The sequence below is a fragment of the Panthera leo genome, chromosome A1 (assembly GCF_018350215.1).
Source record: "Panthera leo isolate Ple1 chromosome A1, P.leo_Ple1_pat1.1, whole genome shotgun sequence".
In the NCBI taxonomy this organism is placed as follows: Eukaryota; Metazoa; Chordata; class Mammalia; order Carnivora; family Felidae; genus Panthera; species Panthera leo.
In genome coordinates, this window is record NC_056679.1 from 147,837,465 (window position 1) to 147,849,689 (window position 12,225).

General features: G+C 34.5%; 1 pseudogene; it reads left to right on the top strand.

The window, feature by feature from the left end:
- Nucleotides 1-1,340: 1,340 nt before the first annotated feature.
- Nucleotides 1,341-4,386, top strand: LOC122230224 (annotated as a pseudogene).
- The last annotated feature ends 7,839 nt before the right edge of the window (nt 4,387-12,225 follow it).

Sequence of the window (12,225 nt, forward strand, 5' to 3'; positions counted from 1 at the left end):
CATTTCAGGAGTGGGAGTCTGAGATATGAAGTATGTCCAATGCTTGCCTAAGATCCTGCTAGCAGAAGCAAAACAATCTATCTAGAGCCTTTATGCTCAAACACTTGCTTTATTGTCTTCCTTGTTGCTACTGAGAGAAAGACCCCTACAGAGAGGGTATCTCATGGATAAACTTAGGCTATCAGTGTCTGCACAACTGACTTTTAAGATTTTTTTTAGAGGAGGGGCGCCTGGGTGGCCCGGTGAGTTAAGGGTCTGACTTTGGCTCAGGTCGTGGTTCGTGAGTTCAAGCCCTGTCTCGGGCTCTGTGCTGACAGCTCAGATCCTGAAGCCTGCTTCAGATTCTGTGTCTCCTCTCTCTTGCCTTCCCTGATCACACTCTGTCTCTTTCTGTCTCTCAAAGATAAATAATAAAAACACTAAACAAGATTTTTTAAAGAATTTTTTAGAGGAGATTCCTGAATTTGTTAAGAAACAATAAAAGTTGGATTTAAAGCTTTTAAGATTCTAACTTTTATAAATTTACTCCATTCAGTAACATAGTGCTATTGTGGACCAAAAAAACCAAAACAACAATAACAACAAAAACCCCACGCGTTTGGTTTAAAGTAAAAGTACAAAGTACACACTTGTTTTATCAATGCCACTAAGAAGTCTTAGTCAGATTTTTTGGAACATGTAAAAGTCTTTGGCTACATAGCTATTAAATGGCCCAAATCCAGCAAACTGACAACACCAAAAGCTGGCCAGGATGCGGAGCAACAAGAGCTCTCATTCATTGCTGGTGGGAATGCAAAATAGCATGACACTTTAGAGAACAGTTTGGTGGTTTCTTACTAAATGAAACATGCTCTTACCAAATGATCCAGCAATTACACCCCTTGGAATTTACCCAAAGTAGTTGGAAACTTATATCCACACAAAAGCCTGCATGTGGATGTTTACAGCATCTTTATTCATGATTGCCAAAACCTGGAAGCAACCAAGATGTCCTTCAATATGTGAAAGGATAAATAAACTGCGGTGCATCAGAAAATGAATTTTTACTTAGCACTAAGAAGAAACGAGCTATCAAGCCATGCAAAGATGTGGAGGAAACTTAAATGTACATAACTAAATGAAAAGCCCACCTAAAAAGGCTACAAACTGTATGATTCCAATTATATGACATTCTCAAAAAGGCAAAACTATGGAAGCAGTAATAAGATCACTGGTTTCTAGGGACTGAGGTAGGGAGGATGAATCGGTAGAGCACGGAGGATTTTCAGGGCAGTGAAAATACACTGTATGACACTTTAGTGAGGGACACAAGTCATTGTACATTCGAGTGTACCTACAGCATGCACAATACCAGGTGCGAACTCTAATGTAAACTTTGGACTTGGGATTATGATGGGTCAGTGTCCGTTCATCAATTGTAACAAAGGTATCACTCTCATAGGGGATGCTGATAATGAGGAAAGATATGCATGTGTAGGGGCAGGAGGAATATGAGAAACCTCTGTACCTTCCTTTCAGTTGTACTATACATCTAAAACTGTTGTTAAAAAAAACTTTAAAAAGCAGTTGGAAACACTTGCTTTCATGTACTACAGAGGAAGAGCAATTTCTCTTGTCCCCCTTCTGTTTTGCAGAATCTCGATTTGTCGCTCAGCTTTTTCCTAATTACTACAATTCCTCGCCCTGTCAGAATCAGTTTCTCACTCTACACCCATCACATATACACTAGTCTCATTCTTCCTTCCTACCCTGCTATAATGCCAGTTAATTAGAATGTGGATCTGATGTGCTAAAAGAAGAGCAGAGAGAGAGAAGAGAGACAGGAGGAGGAAAAAAGAAAAAAAGAAAGAAATATATCACTACTCTGGTATACTGCAGCTACCTGCTACCAGTTCAGAGCTTTGACATAAAATGAATATGCAAAGGACTTGACTTGTATTCCTCCATCTCTTATTGTTAATAAATCTCTTCATTCATTTTATCTAACTGCAGTCCTTGATAACCTTGAGCAGCAACACTGAGGATAGTAACAGAAGAGATAAGAGGGAAGACCTCTTCCAACCACTGCTCCTTAATTTCCCTGGATACCCATTATGTTCCTTACCATTCCTTTTAATATTTTTTTTCTTTTAGATTCTTAATGTGTTAAATAGAAACTTATAAAGTTTTCAGATATCCTAACAATCATATTTTTAAATAACTAAATATATTTATAATTATATATATGTATATATATGCACATATATACATATGTATATATGTGCATATATATACATATGTATATGTGTGTATATATGCATATATACATACGTATATCATATGTACGTATATGCATATATACACATACATATATGTGTATATTTGTATATATATGTATATTTGTGTATATATATGTATATATATAATTATGAGCAGCATATTAAATACAACCAGTTTCTGAGTTAAGAAGAGATTGCAGCTAAATCATACACACACACACACACACACACACACACACACACACATTCACACTATTTTTCTGGTATGGCTGTATCTTATTTATGTGGTATAATCTAGTCCAGTATCTTGCATCTAAGGTCCTTTGAACCTGATATCATGGTAGAAAAATGGAGGATGAATTTGAAGATAAACAAAAAAACATCACTGGTATTATATCTATATTACTTAAAACAGCTCATCTACAACTGATAAGAAATCACAATTTGAAAGTTGCTTGTGTTTATATCTCTCCTTGTCTTTCACTTGTCCTTTAAAAAAAAAGTGTAGGAAAGTTAAGGGGAAAGTTACAGAATATACTATATAAGGATTATGCAGTCAGATTTCATAAGTAGAAATTCTTACTGAACATGAGAAACAATATCCACAAGGAATAACCCATCTCCCACTAGAAGACATTCCCCCCACTCCCCACAAAAAACTACAAGATGGGTCCTCCTCTCACTTTAAGAAAGAACCTAGTCATTTGGTTAGGAAATTTCCACACATTTGGCAAGAAATAGGAATAAGATACAAATGAAGGTTTGTTCTCAAGTAAATTACTAGTGAATGGTGGATTATTTTGCTGAGTGAAAATTTTCTCTGTAAGACTTGATTCTCAGAGAAATAACCCAGGTTAGGTTAAAGATACCAAAATAGAAGTGTTTTAAAGGATTATATACTGTTTGAAGTGGGAAGAAATATAGCCATCAATTTATACTTGACAGGTAAGAAAACTGACCTCCAAATACATTCATTAATTTATCCATGTATTAATTTCTAATTATTACAAATCTGAACGCCTAAAAGATAATACATCTGACTTCATAAAAATTAAAAGCTCTGCAGCACATAAATGAAAAATCATAATGAAAGTTAAAAGATAAATGACAACTAAGACAAATATTAGCAACTTAACAAAAAAAAAGGAATGCTTTCCTTTTACAGAAATAAGTGGTTCAAATTAATTACAGAAAGATGAACAACCCTATGGAAATGAAGCAGAGAACATGGACATACAGCTAACACGAAAACGCCCAATTAACTTATGAAAAACTATTCACTTACTAAAAACAAGTACCTCTGCTAATCTATAAAATGGAAAACGCTTAAATGTTGGATAGCACCATAGTTAAGTGATTGTGAGGAAGCACAATGAGTGGCGTACTAGAGACAGGTTTCCCAGCTCAGGAGAGCTGATTTGTTCATTTCTGCACAACTCTAATTTCAGTAACATTGTTCAGGTAGTTAGTATGAAACTGGTGTTGGCTGGAGAATTTTTGTCGCGGAGTTTGTCAATCACTATCAATAAAGATAGTTTTGTGGTTTCGGTTTTTTTGCTTGTTTTTGTTTTTGTTTTTTTAAGCCAGAGACCCACTCGTTAAGCATTCATCAGCATACCACTATGTATACTCACTATTTAATATGAGAATTTAACTCTCTGAGGAACTTGCGGTTGCAGCTACAGCAGAGTTCTAGATGACCCGCTCCTGTTCCTGACTCAGCTCCGTTCCCTTTCTGCGAAGAACAAGTTCATCAGGAAACCACCACTCAGCAACAGCTTTTCAAGACTCCGGGAAGACACCCATGGAACCATAGGTGGCGATTCATCAAATGAGAATTAATCTACCTAGCAGCAACATAAAGCCTTTCGAAAGAGTATGTGCTGACTTGATCAGAGGCACAAAGGAAAAACATCTCAAAGTGAAAGGACAGGCTGATGCCCACGGTGACTCTGAGAATCACTACAAGAAAACCCTGTAGTGACGGTTCTAAGACCTGGGATCTTTCTCAAATGAGGATCCATATGCGACGCATTGATTCGCACAGTCCTTCTGAGACCTTAAGCAGATTGTTTCCATCAGTACTGAACCAGGAGTCAACACTGAAGTCACCAATACAGATGTTTAAATCAACCTTTTTAATAAATCAATTATCAGTTGTAAATAAATAAATAAATAAATAGAGAATTTAGTTGATACAACTTTCCTACCAGAATGCTATATATAAATATATAACCAAAATTTTAATTTTAATGTGTATATATATATATACATATATATATATATATATATATATATATATATATAGACTCAGCAATTTCACTTTTATTAGTCTATCCTTAAATGTATTTAGACAGGTGTGTAAATGACTATGAAAAAAAGATGGGCATGGTGTCACTTTTTTAAAAAAAGAAAAACAAATGGAAACACTCTAAATATCCAGTGATAAAAACTGACACAAAAAAACTATGGACATCTAGACAAAGGGAAAATTTTGCATTCATTTGAAAACAAAAAAGAAGTTTATGATATGCACATATAATGATACGTAAATATCATATACCAAACATTATTTGAAATAAGAAAAGAAGGCAGGTCACCAAATAGTAGACATAGTATGATATCTTTGTGTTAATAAAATTGTATAGCCAAAAACAAAGAAACAAATAAATAAATAACATCTGAAAGGTTAAAAAAATGTTAATTAACACTATTTGCCTTTAGAGAGTGGTACAGTATGATACATCAGGAGAAAATATATACATATATAGATACACCTACAGAAACACACATATTTTCTGTTATTCTAATACACAGAATCTTATATGCACACACATATATGATACATACAATTTTATACATACATATTATATGTACAATATTCTTTATGAATTATCCTGATTTAAATGTTTAGTTTCATCAATCATCATTTTTAAAGGGGAAATATTGCTTTGAATAAGATTAATAATTAAGTAAAATGATGACCTAGACTTTGAGTAAAGTATTATTTTTGTGTCTGTTCGCTTTAGTCTAATTGCTTAGTAGGTGCTAGAGTGTTGAAGCCATCCTGACAAAAGAGTTTTCTCTGAAAGCAGAGACACTATTACTCTCAATCAATCTGAGAAAAGAAATATAAAACACTTAGAAATCTCAGAAGGCTAGCCTTATGTGGGATGTGGAGAGGTTTATTTTCTTCTTTAAAAGAGACTTCATGATGGAGTGGATGTGTGGTTTATTGAACTTGTCATGAGTACACGGCTGAAATTAAGCTTGTATATGTATGTTTTGCTAGGGGCAGCATAAGTAATTACAGTATTTTGGAAAATTAGTTGGCAATATTCACTAAGTGCAAAATAAGTTTTAGTACTCATTGACCCAGGACTTCTATTTCTAGTATGTTCATTCTAATAAATAATCTGAAACAAGGAACAAGCTAATGGCACCAAGATGTCCAATCGTAGCATTATCTATTTTAATGAAAAGTTGAACAGAGTTTAACTGTCCAGCAATGAAGAAATTCTAAACAAAATGAAGCATTTACATTCAATGGAACAAAATGCAGTAATTAGAACTCCTCAGTACAATAGTAACATGCTTCTCGATAATTTTTATATGTTTCAGTACATCTTCTAACTCATGAAAGTGAACAAATCTGACCCTTATGCAGTGTCTCCTACTCCAGAAAATAGCACCATAATCCACAAACATACACAAATTTGGTGTCATTCTTTCACCTCTCCCTGTAAGCCACTCCTATATTCAATGCAGTGCTGCATCGGTTAGTGTTATCTACTAAATATTTCTCAAACCCACATCCTTTTTTTCCCCTGTATTTACTACTAACATACTCACAAACATCACTTCTCATTTGGACTACTGTGACAGCATCCAAAACTGGTCTTTTAACATCTTAGCTCGTATAATTCTGATCTTCATATGTAGCCGAAAGATCTTTTCAAAACAAAAATCTGACAAAATTTTGCTGCCTTCTCTTTGTTCTTTGGATTTAAACAAAGAAACAAATAACTATACATATCACAATCATCATATTCTCTGCCACTAGGAGTTTTCCTGAGTTTATTTGTTTTAATTTTGTTATAGATGTAGAATTTAGTGATTCCATACTTAAATACAATCATCACCGCTGCTCATCACAAGTCCTTACTTTTTGACCATCAGCTATTTAACCCATTCCCCTGCCACCTCCCTTCCGGTAACCATCAGTTTGTTCTCTACAGTTAAGACTGTTTCTTGGTTTTCCTCTCTTCTCTCCCCCCATGTTCATCTCTTTTGTTTCCTAAATTCCACATGAGTGAAATCATATGGTATTTCTCTTTCTCTGACTTATTTTGCTTAGCATAATACTTTCTAGCTCTATCCATGTCAATGCACAGGCAAGACTTCATTCTATATCTAGTCTATATCATCTATATCTATATCTAATCTATATTTATCTATATCTATATCTATAGATAGACAGATGGATATAGATAGATACATGGATAAAGAAGTGGTATATATTTATACACACACCCACACACCACCTCTTCTTTATCCATTCATCAGTCAGTGGACATTTGAGCTCCTTCCACAACTTGGCTATTGTTGATAATGCTGCTATAAATCAGGGTGCATGTATCCCTTCGATTTAGAATTTCTGGATTCTCTGGGTAAATACCTAGTAATGCAATTGCTGAATCATAGGGTAGTTCTATTTTTAACTTTTTGAGCAACTTCCATACTGTTTTCCAGATTACTGCATCAGTTTGTTTTCCCACCAATAGTGCAAGAGGGCTCCCTTTCTCACATCCTCTTCAACATCTGTTTTTTACTATGTTGTTAATTTTAGCCATTCTGACTGGTGTGAGGTAATATGTCACTGTAGTTTTGATTTGCATTTCCCTGATGATGAGTGACACTGAGCATCTTTTCATGTGTCCATTGGTCATCTGTATGTTTTCTTTGAAAAAATGTCTATAAATATGTCTTCTGCCCATTTATTTACGATTATTTGTTTTTTGGTTATTGCATTTGAGAAGTTCTCTATAAACTTTGGATACCAACACTTTCTCAGATATGTCTATGGAAATATCTTCTCCTGTTCCATAGGTTGCCTTTTAGTTTTCTTAATTGTTTGCTCCATGTCTAGAAATTTTTTCTTTTGATGAAGTCCCAATAGTTTATTTTGCTTTTGTTTCCCTTGCCTCAGGAGACATACCTGTTAGAAGTTGCTATGACTGATGTCAAAGAGGTTACTGCCTGTATTCTCTTCTAGGATTTTGATGGTTTCCTATCTCACATTTAGGGATTTCATCCATTTTGAGTTTATTTTTATGTATGGTGTAAGGAAGTGGTCCAGCTTCTTTCTTTTGCATGTCACTCCAGTTTTCCCACTACCATTTGTTGAAGAGACTGTCTTTTTTTTCCATTGGATATTATTTCCTGTTTTTTTGAAGATTAATTGATCATATAGTTGTGGGTTTATTTCTGGGTTTTCTATTCTGTTCCATTCATCTGTGTGTCTATTTTTGTGCTAGTACCATACTGCCTTGATCACTACATATTTGTAATAGAACTTGAATTCTGGAATTACGGTGCCCTCCGTTTGCTTTTCTTTTACAAGATGGCTTTGTCTACTAGGGGTCTTCTGTAGTTTCATACGAATTTAGGATTGTTTTTCTAGGTCTGAAAAATGCTGATGGTATTTTTATAGAGATTGCATTAAATATATAGATTACTTAGGGTAATATAGGCATTTTAACAATATGTGTTCTCCAAATGCATGAGCATGGAATGTCTTTCCATTTATTTGTGTCCTCTTGAATTTCTTTTATCAGCAATCTATAGTTTTCAGAGTATAGATCTTCTACCTCTTAGTTTATTCCTAGATATCTTATGATTTCTTGTGCAATTGCAAATGGGATTGATTCCTTGATTTATCTTTCTGTTTCTTCATTATAGGTGTATAGAAATTCAACAGATTTCTGTATCCTGATTTTGTATCCTGAGACATTACTGAATTCATGTATCAGTTCTAGCAATTTTTTTTTTTTTGGTGGAGTCTTCCAGGTTTTCTACATAGAGTAATATCACCTGCAAGTAGTGAAAGTTTCACTTCTTCCTTGCCAATCTGTATGCCTTTTATTTCTTTGTTTTGACTGATTGCTGCATCTAGGTCTTCGAGTAGTGTGTTGAATAAAAGTGGTGAGAATGTACAACCTTGTTGTTTTCCTGACCATAGAGGAAAATTTCTCAGTTTTGTTCCTATTGGTAATGATATTAACCAATTAATGATATCATTGGTAATGATATATTAACCGTATATGATTTTTCATACACGGTTTTTATGATGTTGGAGGTATGTTCTCTCTATCCCTACTTCGTTGACAGTTTTTATCATGAATGGATGTTGTATTTTGTCAATTTTTTTTTTGCATTTATGGAGAGGATAATATTGTTCTCTTCTTTTATTAATGTGCTAGATCATGTTGATTGATTTATGAATATTGAACCACCCTTGCAGCACAAGAATAAATCCTAGTTGCTTGTGATGAATGATGTTTTTAATGTAGTTTTAGATTCAATTTGGTAGTATTTTGTTGAGAATTTCTGCATCCAAGTTCATCAGGGATATTGGCCTATAGTTCCTTTTAGTGAAGTCCTTTTCCGCTTTTTGGTATCAGGGTAATGCTGGCCTCATAGAATGAATTTGGCACTTTTCTTCCATTTCCATTTTTTGGAATAGTTCGAGAAGAACAGGTATTAACTTTTCGTTAAATGTTTGGTAGAATTCTCCTGTGAAGCCATCTGACCCTGGACCTTTGTTTGTTGGGTGATTTTTGATTATTGGTTCAATTTCTTTGATGGTTTTAGGTCTGTTTAAGTTTTCTATTTCTACCTATTTCACTTTCAGTAGTTTACATATATATAGTTTCTGGTAATTTATCCATTTTTTTCCAGGTTGCCCAATTTGTTGGCACATAGTTTTCATAGTTTTCTCTTATAATTGTTTGTACTACTGTGGTGTTTGTTGATATTTATCCTCTCTTATTTGTGATTTTATTTATTTTTTTTCCTTTTTCATTTCTTTTTGATAGATCTGGCTAGAGGTTTATCAATTTTAATATTATTTTCAAAGAACCACCTCGTGGTTTCTTTGATCTGTTCTACTGTTTTTGTTGTTGTTGGTGGTGCTTGTTTCTACATCATTTATTTCTGCTCTAATCTTTATTATTTCCTTCCTTCTTATGTCTTTAGGCTTTGTTTGTTGTTCTTTTCCTAGCTCATTTAGGTGTAAGGTTAGGTTATTTATTTGAAATTTTTCTTGCTTCTTGTGGCAGATCTGTATTGCTATTTACTTCTCTCTTAGGCATACTTTTGCTGCATCTGAAAGGTTTTGGATTATCATTGTCTCATTTTCATTTGTTTCCATGTATTTTTTAAAATTTTTTTTCTTTTATTTCCTGGTTGACCCATTCCTCATTCAGTAGCATGTTATTTAAACTCCATGTATTTGTGATCTTTCAAAATTTTTTTTGTGGTTGTTCATAGAATTGTGGTCAGAAAATATGCATGTATGATCTCAGTCTTTTTGTACTTGTTGAGGCCTGATTTGTGTTCTACTATGTGATCTATTCTGGAGAATGTCCCATGTGCACTTGAAAAGAATGTGTATTCTGCTACTTTCAGATGGAATGTTTTGAATATATCAGTTCAGTCCATCTGGTCTAGTGTGTCATTCACAGCCATTGTTTCCTTGTTGATCTTCTATTTAGATTATTTGTCCATTGATGTATTTGTTTTGTTACAGTCCCCTACTGTTATTATATTATTAACATTAAGTATTTTAATATTTGTTATTGTTTTATATATTTGGGTGCCTCCATGTTGGATGCATAAGTATTTATAATTGCTGGATCTTTTTGTTAGATTGTCTCCTTTATGATGATATAGTGACCTTATTCATTTCCTGTTACAGTCTTTGGTTTAAAAACCAGTTTGTCTGATATAAATATTGCTATTCTGGCTTTCTTTTGATGTCCATTCCCATGGCAAATCTTCCTCTATTCCCTCACTTTTGATCTGTGCAGTGAGAGTCCATAAGAGGTGTGTGTTTGGGGGATAGGTGAAAATAGAAGAGACACAATATGTCCATTAGTGCTGTTAAATTCTTAACTGAGACATTCATTTCAGTAGTAATATCAGATGTGTGATATATGACCAAAAAAGACCCCAAATAGCCAAAGTTATGTTGAAAAAGAAAACCAAAGTGGGAGGCATCACAGTCCCGGACTTTAGCCTCTACTACAAGGCTGTAATCATCAAAACAGTATGGTACTGGCACAAGAACAGATACATAGACCAATGTAATAGAATAGAGAACCCAGAGTTGGACCCACAAATGTATGGCCGACTAGTCTGTGACAAACCAGGAAAGAGCATTCAATGGAAAAAAGACAGTCTCTTCAATAAATAGTGCTGGGAGAACTGGACTACATGCAGAAGAATGAACCTAGATCACTTTCTTACACCATGCACAAAAATAAACTCAAAATAGATGGAAGAACTAAATGTGAGACAGGAAACCATCAAAATCCTACAGGATAAAGCAGGCAACAACCTCTTTGACCTCAGCCACAGCAACTTCTTACTTAACACATCTCCAGAGGCAAGGAAAATAAAAGCAAAACTGAAATATTGGGACCTCTCCAGACAAAAAACTTCTGGACTGCAAAGGAAACAATCAACAAAACTAAAAGGCAACCAGTGGAATGGAAGAAGATACTTGCAAATGACATATCAGAAAAAGGGTTAGTACCCAAAATCTATACAGAACTTACCAAACTCAGCAACCAAAAAACAATCCAGTGAAGAAATGGGCAGAAGACACAAATAGACACTTTTCTAAAGAAGACACCCAGATGGCAAACAGACACTTGAAAAGATGGTCAACATCACTCATCAAAATGGAAATACAAATCAAAACCACAGAGATACCACTTCACACCAGTCAAAGTGGCTAAAATTAACAACTCAGGCAACAATAGGTTTTGGTAAGAATGTGGAGAAATGAGAACACTCTTGCACTGTTGGTGGGAATGCAAACTGGTGCAGCCACTCTGGAAAAGTGTGTTGGTTCCTCAAAAAATTAAAAATAAAACTACCCTAAGACCCAGCAATAGTACTACTAGGAATTTACCGAAATAATACAGGAGTGCTGATTCATAGGGGCACATGTACCCCAATGTTTATAGCAGCACTTTCAACAATAGCCAAATTATGGAAAGAGCTGAAATGTCCATCAACTGATGAACGGACAAAGATGTGGTTTATATACACAATGGAATACTACTTGGCAATGAGAAAGAATGAAATCCTGCCATTTGCAACAACGTGGATGGAACTGGAGGGTATTATGCTGAGTGAAATAAGTCAGTCAGAGAAGGACAGATATTTTATGTTTTCACGTGTTTGGAACTTGAGAAACTTAACAGAAGACCATGGGGGAAGGGAAGGGGAAAAATAGTTTCAAACAGAGAGGGAGATAAACCCTAAGAGACTCTTAAATACAGAGAACTGAGAGTTGATGGAGGGTTGGGGAGGGGGGGGAAATGGGTGATGGGCATTGAGAAGGGCATTTGTTGGGATGAGCAGTGGGTGTTGTATGTAAGTGATGAATCATGGGACTCTAGACCCGAAATCAAGAGCACACTGTATATGCACTGTATGTTAGCTAACTTGACAACAAATTATATATATAAGCAAATAAAAATAAAATAAAATAAATAACTATAAATAGATAAATAAATTTTAAGAGAGTGAAATTGAGTGTGTGGGTGTGTGTATATGTCTATTTAAAATACCTATATGTGTTCACATTAAATGTTAGAACATTTTCATTTCATTGATTATAGAAACATAAATTGTTCTAAAAGTTACAGAGTATTCACAACATATTCCCAAATTT